Source organism: Salvia miltiorrhiza, chromosome 3 (assembly GCF_028751815.1).
Source record: "Salvia miltiorrhiza cultivar Shanhuang (shh) chromosome 3, IMPLAD_Smil_shh, whole genome shotgun sequence".
NCBI classification, from domain to species: domain Eukaryota; kingdom Viridiplantae; phylum Streptophyta; class Magnoliopsida; order Lamiales; family Lamiaceae; genus Salvia; species Salvia miltiorrhiza.
The window spans coordinates 55,911,595-55,927,936 of NC_080389.1; the positions used below are offsets into that span (position 1 = coordinate 55,911,595).

A 16,342-nucleotide genomic window follows, 5' to 3' on the forward strand; every position below is an offset into this window, starting at 1 on the left:
GTAGTTTTTGAATATTGGGTTTGATTATTATCCACGTGGTTATGATGGCTATTAACCTATTTATTTTCGACATTCATGTGGTTGTGGCTAATATTCAAATGATTTTGCTCATTGTTCATGTGTTCATGTGGCTATTAGTATGCATAATTGATTTTTAAGATATAGTATCTTAATATTGGTATGTGAAATGTTATTTGCTGAATTGATTTTGTTACTAATATGTATGTTATTCATGTAGTTAGAAGTTTTATTCACATTAAATAATTTTTTTTCATGGAAAATAATAAGAAACATGATTTCATATGAATAGATTATTGTTTAGTATTTTCAACGATATGTGAATGTAATATGATTGTAATTCATGTTGTTTTCACGGTTATTCATGGTGACACTATCATGTTATCGAAATGACACTAATATTTTGGGTGTATCTTATACCCGGGTGTATTGGAGATTTTATGTAAGTTATTTTAGTATGATGTGTATATATTATATCATTTTTAATTTTGTCATATATTTTTTAATTTGAACGAAATTAAAATTAAGGACAAATTTAGAAATGGGCTAGAGTTTATATATTTATATTACAACTTTATATAGTTGAAAAAATACAAAAAATCACTAATAGATTGTGGATTTACAATCAATTAACGCCTCAAAAAAAAAAATATGTTGTTAAATGCAAATCAGTAAAAAATAATTAAAAGTTCCAAAAACTCTTTCAAGACTAATAGAAAATTTGAAAGAAAAATATTTAGATATTTTGGTGAAAATTTTAAATAAATAATAATAATCATTAGATAAAAAAGTTTTTGTCGAAATCCTCGTCATTTATTTGATTAGCCTCCAACTATAAGATGGTTTCATCTTCATTTAATGTTATTATCGTTATTAGAGCTATCTTATAAAATAATATAAGTAATTTATAGAATTTTATAATCTAAACATAATATTTTTTTTACTATTTTAATTAAGTAGGTATCACCGTGCATCGCACGGGAGTAATACTAGTATTATTAATGTTAGATGCTTTAGAATCGCTGGGATTTGAAATGGAGATCCCTCATGATGCCACGTAGGAGAGTGAATTAAGGAGAAGGCTTGAATCTCAAACCATATTATATAATGATAACTTTTAAACGCTTAAACTTAAAAAAAAAAATTACCATCTGCGTACTCCAACGGTATGAATCTGGGTGGCAGCGGTGGGGGTTGGGGGCCATTGCTATTATTAGGAAGCTTATTATTTGACTCCTCTTTTGATATTTTTAACATGTGTGACGAAGAAAATATTTATGCATAGTCAAGCTACCACTAGTTTATTGATATTACTAATATTTTATGTAACTATTTTATAAAATCGTAAGGATTATTTAATAATTTTTCGTAATGGGTCATTTAATTTATAAATTACAATTCTTCATTAAAAAAGAATTAAGGCTAACAATTAATATTTGTAAAATGATTAGACAACAACTTATTCTAATGAACTAGTAGAAAAATTATCGCAGAGTTGCGTGTAAATAAAATCCATACAATATTGTTGCAAAGATTTTGTCGTAAATTTACATCCTAAAAGTAAAATAACTCATATAACATTGCTTACTTGTGTCGGGATAATATATAACATAATTATGTCATAATTTTGCATCACTATTTTCAATGTGTTATATAATTGTAGCATTCATTTAGGTGTCGCAGATAAATTGTCGTAAATTAGAAACACAAGATAAACTGACACAAAATTGTGACATAATATATAGATGACGATATTTTACAAAATTGAATACGATACAATTTTAAATGAGTAGTATAATCATGACATTAATGAGGTGCCACAAATAATTATCGCAATTCAGAGACAAAAAAATATGTGTCGCATTTGTGTCAAAAAAATACGATACAATATTTAAATGAAGCACAATTGTCGCAAATATACAACAATAAATACTACAATGTATTAGATTTGCCGTATAATAGTGACATCTTAATGAAGTATTACACAAAACATGTCATAATTTGGAGACATAAAATATATGTTGTATGTGTCAAAAATTACAACACAAGAATAAGATGACGCGTAATTGTCGCAATTACACGACACTAAATGAATAAGTGTGGTAAATTTATGACACCAACGTGTAGTGTCGCACATGTGTATGTCGCAATAGGTCAAGAATGTTCAAGTGACTAAAGTGTTGAATCAACACAGAAAAACAAACAGCTGAATAACAAGAGTTACTCGGACAAAAAACCAGTCTGCTACGCTCCAATGTCCTCGATCATCAATCCTTGCCCTTGACCCTCCGTCAATATAGAGTAAGCATTTACAGATTGACTGCTTACGACTCCTCCGTCAAAGTAAGACTTGAAGAACTGGTGTCATGTTTGCAGCAAGATAAATGACAATCGTGTTGGTTGTGAGCGAATGTTAGGAACAACAAACCACTGAATTAATTAATTGGAAATATTTCACCGTAAGATTTCAGGAGTGGTCTCGTTATATTACTTCTGCAAAGCAAGAAATTTCTCATCCAAAGCTTACATTTCTTTCTCCGCCTCTGCGACAGCCGCCGACCACCTTCTTCGGAAGGATCCTACGGAAAATACATCTGTTTCATCTCAGAGATACTCTCAGAATCATCACAACTCCGCTCCAAACATGAATCTTCCACCCCGTTGGCAAGCCCTACACTCGGGTAATATAGATCAGCTTTGTCGTCAGAGACATCATCTACCGTGAAAGGTTGAAGGCCGCCTTTAATTTAGTACGAATCCATGCTCATGGTGGTGACCAGGAGGAAGGGTAGTGATAGAGGTATTTCTCGGTCGAAGGGGGTCTGCAGCGAAAATAAACAGCATAATCGGAGGGGGTTCATGACTGGGGGGTTGTGTTTTCCCCATCATCGCCTTTCCCACCACTTAAAGACATCATAGCAGCAGGGGGAGGGGGAAGGGGGTAGTGGTAGGAGTAGGCTACCACCACAGTGGCCGTGAGAATCGACCCGCACAGAGAGGGTTAACAGAGGAGAAGAATAATGTGACGTTAGGTTATGATTTTTAGCCATTAGGCGAAAAGGAATAAAGAGGCGGCGCTAGGCTAGATTTTTAGCCACTAAAAGGCGACATAGAAGATGAAGCAATTCTAAGATTAACAATGAATTGGGGCGACGAATATCACAATTAGTTTCTAGGGTTCACAGTGAATGGGAGAGGTGAATTTGACGCTTCCATTGTAGAGTTCACCAAGAATGGAAGGTTCGGTTAGTATTATAATTAGTAAAAAGGTTAGGGTATAATTAATGTGTTTAATTAAGCTCTTAATTTCTCCTATTTTTTTCTCAAAATAAAAACGACTCAATTTCGTTGGGACGTTTCTAAAAGGAATACGATTCAATTTTTGTGGGACGGAGGGAATATTTTTGTAATATGAAATTGGATAATTTTATATATTGACTCTTTAAAATTTGTGGATTAATATGGAGAATAAAATTTAATTTGGGAATTTTTTAAATATTGCTGCTATATAATCGACTTTCCATAATATGGCTTTTGAATTAGAAAATAGTCGATGGACCAACCTAATAATTGAAATGAATATTTTGTTGCGAAAGTATTATGAAACGAACATAATTTTATTGTTTTGCAAAATAACTGCAATAGTGTATTTTCTTTTCAATCATTATATAATACGGTTTGGGATTCTTGCTCTCCCCTTAATTCAAGGTCCTATGTGGCTTCCTAAAAATTCAGTATTTCAAATCTCTGCAATTCTAGAGCATTTGAGTTTATAATATTTATCCTATATGACAAATTAATTCCACATAATTTATTTTATTTTAAAAAACACAAAATCAACATTTTTCTCTCCCAATTCACAAAACCTAAAACCAATTCCCCTTTCTCTTCTCTCACATCCGACTCTTCCCTCACCCGCCGCAATTCGCCGTACTTCGGCCTCAAGCTGGAGTTGCCTCCCCTCCCTTCGGTTTGCTAAGCGCCGTACTCCAGCCTCAAGTCGGTGCCACCGCCCCTTCCTCCATCCAGTACGGTCAACCCTCCCCCGACCTGTCTCCTTCGATCGACAACAGCAGTGCGCGACTGCGCCGCTCTTTCTGCGTCCTGCCTCCTTCGGCCTCGGTGACGAAGCCGTCGTTTGAGCTTCGCGCAAATAAATCCTGTGCCCACAACTAGGTTAGCTAGCAGTAAGTCCATAGTCAAATCCACATAGAACTGAGCGTAATCTTTCCAACAAGGGTGTCACTAAAAAAGGTTTTGTTTCTGATGGTTCTGACCATAACTTGCTTAAGGGCAGAACGGGGTTTCCCAAACTAAAATAACAAAAGTAAGTTGATCAAACAACAAAACAATTCTGACTTGGGCTTGACTCACTGAACATGAACTAGGCATTCGGTCATTGGTTCAAATATATTTCACTACACTCATATACTAGTTGGTTATAGGCAAAAGATAGCTACGCCCCCAATTATCACGTGTCACGCACTTAACAACCATCTGCCCAATCTATCCTTTGTAGTAGCCCGCTCTTTTATTTATGATTAAAACTAGTAAATGCAAATTTTTATAAATGAATCCAGTTTATGGTCCTGATTTTTTTTTATATCAGAAACGGAGTTATTATTTTAGCTTTATACTTTTATAACGTATGAGAAAAACGCGACGAGGATTATTGAGCATTCAATAATTATTATTTCCAAGTTATAACTGACTTAGCAAAGTCATGTTATTTATTAATCGAAAAACAAAAGCAGTTATATTTATTAGTGCTACTTGAAGTCGAGAAATTATTCCGACTCCAACGCAGATTAAATCTACGGATTTAATCTAGATATTAAATGGCTTGTGAAGTGAATTAAATCTATGTATTTAATTTATACACGAATAATGAGCAGAAGCCAGTATTTGATTACAAAAACGCGATTAAATATACAGAATCAATCAAGAAGACAACCAAATCAATTAGCAAAAGCAAAAGTTTTTTTTTAATCAATTAAAGTTTAGATAAAGTTATTATTTCCATCCTTTGCTAACAATGTACACGTCTTTGCTCCCCACCTCTCCACTCCACCAACTTCTCCACCACACTCAAGTATAGCCACTAATTCACTCCTTTAATAATTCAGCAGCAACTCTCTTTCATTTCACTTCTCATTTCCCCTCCATTCTGCACTAATAACCCACGTGAAGGAGGAACTCCATTCATTGCTCTTCTGCCAAACTTTAGAGGTAAGATTTGGCTTAACTCCTTCCATTCCTTCCTAAGCTCAACCTGCATCGTTTGAGAAACAATCTTTATATTTCAGTGTATCTATCCACTGATTCAATCAACAACAGCAGCCATCAACAACAAACAATTACCGGTATATACTAAGCTCCTTTCATTCGAATTCCATTTGCATTTCATCCAACAAGCATGATCAGTTAATGAATACTAAGTATATAATGAGTATATATGCATAAGGGGCTTAGCAATCACGAAGTCAGTAAGAACTTCTATGATATAGAAACAACTACATGATCAGTTTCATATTACAGAGGGATATAGTAAATCACATATGCATAATCATGTTCCACCAATATATCAGACAGTCCACGTTAAGACTTGTGCTTTTCATCCTACTACACTCTAGAACAACAAAAGCTTGAGAACCTCTGCCTTTAACAAAATAGAAACTAGAACAGAAGGATTTAGGACTTAGCCTTAAGATATAGTGCCGGCTGCCTGTTCGGACGAGCCCAATGCAACGGCGAACCCCTGCTACCGTGATGGAGTTCGAAAACGAAGACGATGAACTCTCGTTGTCTCCTCTGTTTCAGAGTATAACAGCAACAGCGGCAGATGAGACCGGTGGCCGACGGTGTCTGACTCATCGGAAAAGGAGTAGCCGACTGCCCTGCTTTGAATCGGGAAGATGGACGGCGATTGTAAATCGCCGGATTTACAGAACGCAGTTGACGCTGATCAGATCTTGGCCGAAAGAGAGAGAGGCCGGCGCCCACCGATTCCATGGTTAAGATGAGGGGAGAGATGAGTGCGGCCAGCGCCGGCTGAATCGCCGGATTCCAGATGAGGACGATGCAGCAGACGACAGGATGAGAGAACGTCGACTCAATCGTCGGTTTTCGAACGAAGAAACAGCGGCCTTGAGTTCCAGATCTTATGGCTCGATTGGGTTCCACTGTTGGAGAAAGAGGATAGCGCCGGGGTTGGACGCGTCGCCGGTCGAAGCTGACCGGAGCAGTGATGGCTGGACGGCCGGAAAAGATGGAACCGACTGGATTTTGAGGGGCGCCGAGCGAGCAGACTGCAGAGGAAGGGGCGAGCGGCTCCGAGAGACAGAGAGATCGGCTTTGTGACAGATCAGTGTCCGAGTTTGAGAGATGACTCGAGGTGAGAGGAGTCAGGCGGCCTCGCCGGAGCCGCGGCTGCCGACACCTCGACTGGAGGCAGGCCGAGAGTCGAGAGAGATAGGAGAGGGCAGCGGCGAGTTTGAGAGAGAAAAATGAAGGACCAAGAATTTGAGTAGAGAGAGAGAGAGGATGGACTTTGATTATTTTAAAATTTGGGCTTCACTTTTAAATTAGAATTGGGCCTCTATTTTTTTTATTTGGGCCGAATTTTGATCTTGGGTTTTTATTTTATTCTAAAGGATTGGGCTTTTATTTTAATTGCTTTGGGCTCGAATTGTTTTAAGTTTGGGCTTGGTATTATTTCCTTTGTTGGGCCAGTCTTTTATTTAATTGACCCTTCTCATTATTTCTATTGGGCTCGATTTAATTAAGGAGTTGGGCTGATGCATATTTTATGATGGGCTATTATTCTAGTCCCATTTATATTTCGTTGGGCCAGTTTAATTCATCATTTGGGCCGATTAAATTGCCTTTTTGGGCTAAGATTAATTCTTTTCAGTCCACATTAATTATTATTTGGACCCCTATTTTAATTATTTTGGGTCGAAGACTTTTTAAGTTGGGCTTTAATTCTTTTAAAGCTTGAGCTGAAGTTACTCCTTTGAGCTAAGCCTAGCAGTATCAATTTTTGATGGAGCCCAATTATTTATCAGTGGGTGAGCCGATTCGTATTCAGTAATGAGCCGCCCAGTTTATTAATTAATGTTTTTGGACTTCGGACTTTAAAACGAGCTATTATCATTTATTTCTTTAAAGCCACTGGTTTATTTAATTAATTGACTACTCTCTTTTGAGCCTATTAATTATTTGAGGTTACGCTAGTAATGATGTTTCTATCGAAAAGCCCGATAATTTCTACAAGGTCACACCTCGTTTAAAGCCGAGTTAGTCATTTTTCAATCAAGTACAAATGCGAGGTTTATTTCACGACTAGAATATTCCGATGAGGAAGGAAGAATCACAGTTTTATTTGACCGAGCTAGACGAGAATTAGCTAAATCTATTAATGAGGATTAATAGTAGAATTCCCAATTATCGCTCAAAAGATTAGTTCATGCATACCAGATTCATGCATAGTTAATTACGCTTTCTCATTAATTGAGAATTTTCCTCGAGGCAATGTCTTATTTTACATTCTCATGATTAAGGTCAAGCGCGAGAGTAAGAACTATTCAAGAAGTCACAGTACCTTAGCAAAACTTTGCTATCAGGTGGGCAATTTCTTACGCGTAAATAAAATGCTATGCAAGTGTTATGCTTTAAAATGCAAATTGGATCTTCAAGTGTGGTATGCTTTATTACGCTTAAATGAGTTAAGCTTTATTATGCTGCACGTTAAATGATTTACGCTATGCTATTTATACTATTTACGCCTATGTAATTTACGCTTATTTACGCTTGAATGCTTTACGCTGATAAGTTTATGCTTATGATTGATGCTTGCGTCTGTTGGGGGAGGCCTCCCTCAACAGTACGATGCCGTGTCCGCTGAGGAGGGCCTTCCTCACGGCGCGATGCCCGTGTCCGCTGAGGGAGGCCTCCCTAGCGGCGCGATGCCAGTATGCCAGTGTTACAGCGTCTATTGGGGGAGGCCTCCCTCAATAGTACGATGCCGTGACCGCTGAGGGAGGCCCCCTTCACGGCGCGATGCCCGTGTTCGTTGGGGAAGGCCTTCTCCACGACACGATGAGTATTTATGATTGTTAATTATGAAGAATGCGCTCATGCTGTTTATGAATTTGGAAAGGTTTAATAAGCAAAGGATTTGAAAGAAACTTATTCCTCTTATGCGATGTTGTGTTTTGTTGTTGATGTTATGTTATATGCTTGGCAACTGCCCACTAAGTACTCTTGTACTTAGCCCTTCGTTGTTTATGTTTGTGCAGGTTGAGCTGTGATGGGCGATGAAGTGTTGCTGAGTGGAGTTTTTGTCGAACTTAAAGTAGGCTCAGAAAGGATACATGTCTTCATACATGTATCTCAGTTATGCATTCCGCTGTAAACACTGATTATTTCAGTTACGCCTTCCGTTGCAAACTCTGATAATGTTTTAGCCAAGCCCCTAACGATGCCTTTTTCCTTTTAAGGAATATAATGCGTATACAAGTTCTTTGAGTACCCTTTTTATGCGAACTATGCCTTTTTCTTTTTTAAGGAATATTTCACACGTATTCAAGCTCTTTGAGTATTCTTTTATGCACCCCTTTCTAAACCCGCTTCGTAATTTCCCTTCCCCAGTCATGGTTTCCCGACTTAATTATCCCTAATTAAGGCCGGTCCTGATAGAGTGGTATCAGAGCAGTTCGTTTGCTCTGAGCCTAAGAGTTTATTTAAGCCAAACTTAGAATGGATCACTAAAGTGTCTAGAGTTCAATCGACAAAGCTCAGCACTTCATCGCATCACACTCAACGAAGCAGAATGGTATGCTCTTCCAAGCTTGAGTTAATGTTCACAAAAAGTGAGAATTATCGTAATAGCAAAGTTAGTAACTGTCAATAGCTTTGTTATGTTGTTATTGAATGAAATGATTTACGCAAGTGCGATTAAGTATGCCTATGGAATAAATCCCTATGAACATAGAGCTATTAAGTTATGAGATCACCACTACGACAGAACATAGAAGCAAACGTAGAAGAACTTCGACTGTATCTTTTGGTGGCTATAGTGAAAGAAGCAAGATAAGTGATGCGTATAGAATAATTTTTAAGCTCGTGATTTTATAGCCCCTATGAATCTCCATGACTTATGCCTAAGTATCCAATTTAGATGATGAGATATTATATGTTTAAGAATTGATATGACTCATGGATATGAGATGCTAAGGACCCTTAGAGCTTACTACATCAATGTTGTCATTGGAGTTATGACTTGTTTACAAGTTAGAATAAGTTAACATGTACAAGAATTCTTTTGAGGCTTGTATTAGATTATGCTAGAGTGTACTAATTGGCACATCCCTGCTATCAGAATGCCGCCTAAGAGAGGACGCCCTGTGAGAAACAATAACAATCGCAGAAATCATAACGCTGTACCAGAAGAACCACAAGATGCTCGAGAACATAACCCACCCCCTCCACCCCCAACTAGGAGAGTCGAAGAACTCTTTTTAAGGCAAAATCCACCTTGATTTATTCTTAATTTACAATATTTTTAGAGGTTTGTTTGTGCGTGTTTTAGGATAATCTTCTGGAATTTGGTGCGTTTTATGGTGTATTCTATGCTTTGCAGGAGATTTAGGCTTACCAGATGAAAGAATGCAATTTTGGAGAATTTTGGATTAATTAGGCGTTTTCTAAGTGTTCTGGAATGCCAGAGCAGAGGAATCAAAAGCCAGTCCAGAGAAATCCGCGGAATATCAGAGAAGCGGAGCCGACATCTCCAGAGCAGAAAAATCACCGTTCCTCTGGCATCAGAGAAATCAACTCGCCAGAGGAGTCTCTAGCCAGAGGAGTCGCGAGGCCAGAGATATCAATGCCAGAGGCGAGACCATTTCTCTGGCGAAGTCAGAGAAGTCATATCCAGCGAAGTCACAACCCAGATCAGAGAAGTCATTGCAGAGGGATCGAGTCCCCGCTGCCAGAGAAGTCAATGTCAGAGGAGTCGCTTCCCCCGCTGACCAGAGAAACCAAAGTCAAAGGAATCGAACCTTCAGTGCAGCGGAATCGAGAAGCCAGAGCAGAGAAAACACCTATTCCTCTGCCGAGAAGTGCCAGCATCAGAGAAGTAAAGTTCAGCGCTCAGAGGCCAGAGAGATCACCCGTTCCGCTGGCGATACCATTCTTCTGGTGCAACTCATTTCTCTGGCAAGGTCCGTTTTCCAGAGCACGCATCCAGCTGGAAAGTTGCCTTATTTTTATACGATTCTATTACCTTTAGAATTCGATTACCTTTAGAAGTATACTTTGCATGGCAACTTTCCATGGTGATCCGAAGGAAGTTTGAAGCCTATAAATAGGTCCTCTTTTGGCCTTTCAAGAACGACATCATCAGACGGCAGACACCCGAAAACCTTAGCATTCATACTTTAGTTTTTAGCTTTAGAATTTTATTGTTTTCTAGTTTTCAAGGCTTGGATCAAGATTGAAGATTCAAGCGCTACTTCAGTTTTTATTCAGTTTTTATACAATTCAGTTTTTACAATTGCGTTCTTTTTAATTATGTTTAAGTTTTATTTTGCTATGTCTGGCTAGTTTCCTTTAGCTGATTCTAGGGTTTGTAAATAGTTGATTGAATTTATGTGATTTATTTGTTAATACCTTTGTGCCTTCCAGTTTATGATTTATAATTCCTGGTGCTTAATTTCTTGTGAATTATCTGATCAATAGTTTGCATGTGTAGCTATTCGGTTTGAGACCTATCGGAGATAACTGTTTAGCGGATTCAGGAATGTATGATATGATTTTAACCTTGAGACCTAGCGGAGATAGGTGGATCATAGGGAGCTATTCTTAGGAACTTTTGGGAGTTAGTAGATTTTCTTGAGACCTAGCGGAGATAGAGAATTTACTAATCTACGATCGTTGCTGCTCTAGCGAGAGTAATTGATTAATTAAGTGATCTCTCATCATAACTGGATTAAACTGGTACATAGGATTAATAGATTTATTATGTGGATTTAGTTAATGAATTTACTACCCTAGGATCAGTTGTCTTTTATATTTGATTTTTCCTACGATCTTTTAATTATTGCTATTTGCGTTTTAGTTTAAGTTAATTAAACCTTCATTCTTTCGTTTGCCTGAATATTACTAGAGTTTAATTAGGATTACTTGGAGTGATTCGTCATAATAGTCCCTGTGGATACGATACTCGATTACTTTTTACTTGCTACAATTACCTGTGTTAGTTGCAGTTTTTGTTGCTAAGAAATTAGTGATCAACTTTTTGGCGCCGTTGCCGGGGACTGTTTAGAATTTACTTTAATATTTCTGATTAGACTTAAGCATTATTTCAGGCGTTATAAGTTTTAATTTTATTTTATTTTTAGTTTTTAAATTTCTGTTTTTGTTTGTTGTCTCAGGCGTGTATGATCACGAGATCCAAAGGAAAGGAACATCTAGTGCCTTTGAACTTGGAAATCGAAAAGCAATACAAAAGAGACAACCGCGAAAAGAAAAAGCTAGCAATGGCAGAGAATAACATGGACCTTCAAACTCTTGTGGAAGTCGTGACAAACCTTCAGAGGCAACTAGATGAAGAAAGATAGCGCAACCGGGCTCCTCCACCAGAGCCACCACTGAATCACATGTATCAGCCTCGAGTTGATCAATTTCAAGGAGGCAAATGGGGACCACCTGTGCAAGCCAACACATTCGAGCTGAAGCCGGGATTGATAAACATGGTGCAAGCTGAGCAGTTTAGTGGAGCGGCTTCTGAAAATCCGCATGCTCACATTACCCAGTTCCTAGATATCTGCGACACTATTAAGCAGAATGGAGTGCCACCTGATGCCATCAGAATGAAGATGTTTGGATTCTCTCTCAGGGACAGAGCGAAGGAGTGGTTCAAGAGTCTGGACAGAGGTGCTATTACTGGATGGGAGGATTTGTGTAGAGCTTTCTTAGCAAAATACTTTCCTGCCTCTAAAGCTCAGAAAATCATTGCAGAGATTTCTCACTTTTCCCAGCTAGGAGATGAGACCATTCATGATGCCTGGGAAAGATTTCGCGAGCTGCTCAGGAACTGCCCGCAACATGGTTTCACAGAGGATCAGCAAATCATTCACTTTTATAATGGTTTGACTGGTCTGACAAAAAGTATGGTGGATGCCACTGCAGGTGGATGTCTTCTCCATAGAAATACAAAGGAGGCATATCGTGTGATAGAAGAGATGGCCTCCAACAGTTATCAATGGCCGAATGACAGAAATTCCACGAGAAGAATTGCAGCTGTGAATGAGGAGAGAAATGATTTTAAGGAGAAATATGAAGCTCTTCAAAAACAGTACGAGATGGAGAGAAAGACACTACTAGCTAAAATTCCTCAGCAGCCAAGTTTACCTGATGTGTCGCAACTGGAAGACGCTAATTATGTCCAGCGGCAGTACCAATTTAATAGATCAAACTATCAAGGACATCAGGGCGGCAATCCACCGTATCATCCAAATAATAGAAACCATCCGAATTTTTCCTATTCAAATCCCAACAATGCTTTGCAACCTCCACCTGGATTTTCTGTTTCTAGTGGGGGAGTCATCAATGAGCCAAAGAAAGATTCAATGGAAGAAATGATGAAGCAAGTATTGGTGAAGGTCACCGGGATGGAGACAAACTCGGCAAACTTGGGAACCAAAATGTTCAACATGGAGCAAAATGTGTCAGCACTTTCTAAACAGGTGCAGATGTTAGAGAATCAAGTTGGACAAATGGCTAACCAAGCAGCTGCACAGCACAAGCCGGGCCACTTTCCCAGCAACACTGAAATTAACCCCAAAAATCAGTGTAATGCAATTCACTTGAGAAGCGGGACCCAGTATCAGAATCATCCGGAGCAGAGGGATAGGCCAGAGCAGAGGGATCAACCAGAGCAGAGGGCTCGGCCAGAGCAGAGGAGCCAGCCAGAGCAGAGGAATCACCATTCCTCTGCAGAGCAGCGGGACGGCAAGAATGGAAAGGAGACAAATGTCGAGATTGTTGAGGAGGATGACTTGGAGACGATTGTGCGCGAGTCACCGTCAATTTCTAAGGCATCGTCGAAAACCTCTGATGCTAAGAAGCCTAATCTTACTCCTACGTTTCCCAGGCCAGAGTATAAACCTGTAGCACCCTTCCCGAATAGCCTGGCAAAGCCGAAAATGGATCAGAAAGTAGCCAAGTTCATGGAAATGTTTTCAAAGCTTAACATCAACATTCCCTTACTTGATGCTTTAAGAGATATGCCAGGTTATGCCAAGTTCCTCAAGGATACAGTCTCCAACAAGAGGAAGTTGGGGAAATATGAGATGATTAATCTCTCCGAGGAATGCAGTGTAGTGCTACAAAGGAAGCTACCATTGAAGCAAAAGGATCCTGGCAGCTTTACTATAGCTTGTGTGATTGGAGGGCAGAATTTCTCCCGCGTTCTTTGTGACTTAGGGGCAAGCATCAATTTGATGCCTCTCTCTATTTTTAACCGGTTGGAGATCGGAAATATCAAGCCTACCTCTATTGCACTGCAGATGGCCGATCGCTCCATCACATATCCCAAGGGAGTTGTGGAAGATGTTCTAGTGCAGGTGGAGCAGTTTATCTTTCCTGCAGATTTCGTAGTGTTGGACATGCCGGAGGACAAGAATACTCCACTGATTTTGGGACGTCCATTCCTAGCTACCGGCCGTGCTCTTATTGATGTGCAGGATGGAGATCTCACTTTCCGCGTCAATGATGAAAAAATGACATTATCCATCTATGATGCGATGAAAAAACCAGCCGAGCCACAAGTTGAGGATTGTAATTCAATTGATACTGTGGTGGATTTCCCTGCAGCCGTGAATGATCCTTTGGAGGAGTGCATCACACAGTCTTTATACCCTTATTCCGATCTTGATGGGGCGTGTGATGAGATCTTAGATTATATTGCAGAGCTGGAGGCCGTAGATAGACACCCCATTGATCCTGTGCCTTACATGGATATTCGCAAACCTGTTGATGGGGGGAGAAAGTTGGTGGACAAAGAATTCCCTGCGCCAGAGGAATCAGCCAGGCCAGAGGAATCATCGCCAGCGGAATCAGCATCGCCAGCGAAATCAGGGTCAGAGGGATCCGCCAGAGCAGAGGGACCCGCCAGAGCAGAAGGGTCCGCTAGAACAGCGGAATCAGACAGAGCTACGGCCACACCCAAACTTGAGCTGAAACTGCTCCCTGAGCATTTGAAGTACAAATTTTTGGGTGACAATGAAACTTTTCCTGTCATTGTCTCTGCTTATTTAGCTCCGTTGGAGTTGGAAAAGTTAATGCGAGTTTTAAGGAAATACAAGTCTGCTATAGGATGGTCTATTTCCGACATCAAAGGAATTAGTCCTTCTACACGCATGCATCGTATCTTGTTGGAGCAGGAATACAAGCCTAAGGTGCAACCGCAGAGACGTCTAAATCCGGCGATGCAAGAAGTGGTGAGAAAGGAGGTGCTCAAGTGGTTGGATGCAGGCATCATCTACGCCATCTCTGATAGCGAGTGGGTGAGCCCGACGCAAGTAGTCTCCAAGAAGGGAGGCATGACCGTGATGAAAGATGAAAGAGACGAGCTCATTGCTACAAGGCTGGTCACAGGATGGCGCGTGTGCATTGATTATCGAGCTTTGAATGCAGCCACACGTAAGGATCACTTTCCTTTGCCATTCATTGATCAGATGCTTGACCGATTAGCAGGATACGAGTACTATTGCTTTTTGGATGGGTATTCGGGCTACAATCAAATCATGATAGCCCCGGAGGATCAGCATAAGACCGCGTTTACTTGTCCCTACGGCATCTTTGCCTTTAGAAGGATATCTTTTGGTCTCTGCAATGCTCCTGCCACTTTCCAGCGCTGCATGATGGCGATTTTCCATGGGTTGATTGAAAATATCATGGAGGTATTCATGGACGATTTCTCCGTTTTTGGATCTTCCTTTGATAATTGTCTGGACAATCTTGCTCAAGTGTTGCAGCGTTGTGAGGAGACAACACTCGTACTCAATTGGGAAAAGTGCCACTTCATGGTCCGTGAGGGCATTGTTTTGGGGCATAGAGTCTCTGCCCAAGGTTTGGAGGTGGATCGTGCTAAGATCGTGGCCATTGAAAAGTTGCCGCCGCCCACTTCTGTGAAATCAATGCGAAGTTTTCTTGGGCATGCAGGATTTTATAGGCGCTTCATCAAAGACTTCTCCAAGCTGTCCAAGCCACTTTGTGCTTTACTAGAGAAGGATGTGAAGTTTGTCTTCACCGAGGAATGCCGCGTCTCATTTGAGAAATTGAAAGCCGCGCTGATTTCTACACCAGTGTTGATCACGCCGGATTGGAGTGCTCCATTTGAGTTGATGTGCGATGCTTCCGATTGGGCCGTGGGAGCTGTGTTGGGGAAAAAGAGAGATAAGTTATTCAAGGTAATTTACTACACTAGTAAAACTTTGGATGCTGCTCAGAGGAATTACACAACCACGGAGAAGGAACTGCTAGCTGTGGTGTACGCTTTTGATAAGTTCCGTTCTTATTTGATTGGAACTCATTCAATTGTCTACACTGATCATGCCGCCATCCGCTACTTGTTCACGAAGAAAGACTCCAAGCCCCGCTTGATTCGTTGGATCTTACTGCTACAAGAGTTTGATATGGAGATCCGAGATCGGAAAGGATGTGAGAACGTGGTAGCTGACCACTTATCTCGTTTGGAGAATCCAATCGAGGGGGATGATCCAAAGATGGCCATCAATGAATTTTTTCCCGATGAGCAGATTTGGACTGCATCGCCAGAGGACTCCATCATTCCTCTGGCTGCCTCGCCAGAGAAATCAGTTAAACCAATAGATCAGCAGATTTGGGCCGTGTTATTTAAGGATCCTTGGTATGCAAAGTATAGCAATTACTTGGTTATTGGAGCTCTTCCCGAGGGATTGTCGCACTATCAAAAGAAGAAGTTCCTCCATGATGTCAAGTTTTATTATTGGGAGGATGCTTACCTCTACCGAAGGTGCGCCGATGGCTTTATTCGGCGATGTGTTCGAGAGCATGAATGGCCAAAGATCATTGAGGAGTGTCATAGCTCCCCTAGTGGAGGTCACTTTGCTACCAACCGCACTGCCATGAAGGTAAATCATAGTGGATTCTATTGGCCTTCAATTTTCGCAGATTGCCATGCTTTCGTGAAGTCTTGTGATCGCTGTCAACGCATGGGCAATATCACCAAGAAGGATGAGATGCCGCAAAATATCATTGTTGAAGTGGAGCTGTTTGA

General features: G+C 40.1%; 1 long non-coding RNA gene and 1 other non-coding gene across 2 annotated transcripts; one reads left to right on the forward strand and one right to left on the reverse strand.

Annotated features, from left to right (window-relative positions):
- Positions 1–7,465: 7,465 nt before the first annotated feature.
- LOC131014565 (uncharacterized) lies at positions 7,466–8,561 on the forward strand. The gene is made up of 2 exons (XR_009098261.1): positions 7,466–7,643; positions 8,319–8,561. It is a non-coding gene; the product is annotated as an uncharacterized LOC131014565 (long non-coding RNA).
- Positions 8,562–12,026: 3,465 nt separating this feature from the next.
- On the reverse strand, positions 12,027–12,133 carry LOC131019271 (small nucleolar RNA R71). Its single transcript, XR_009100191.1, has one exon. It is a non-coding gene; the product is annotated as a small nucleolar RNA R71 (small nucleolar RNA).
- Between the last annotated feature and the right edge of the window lie 4,209 nt (positions 12,134–16,342).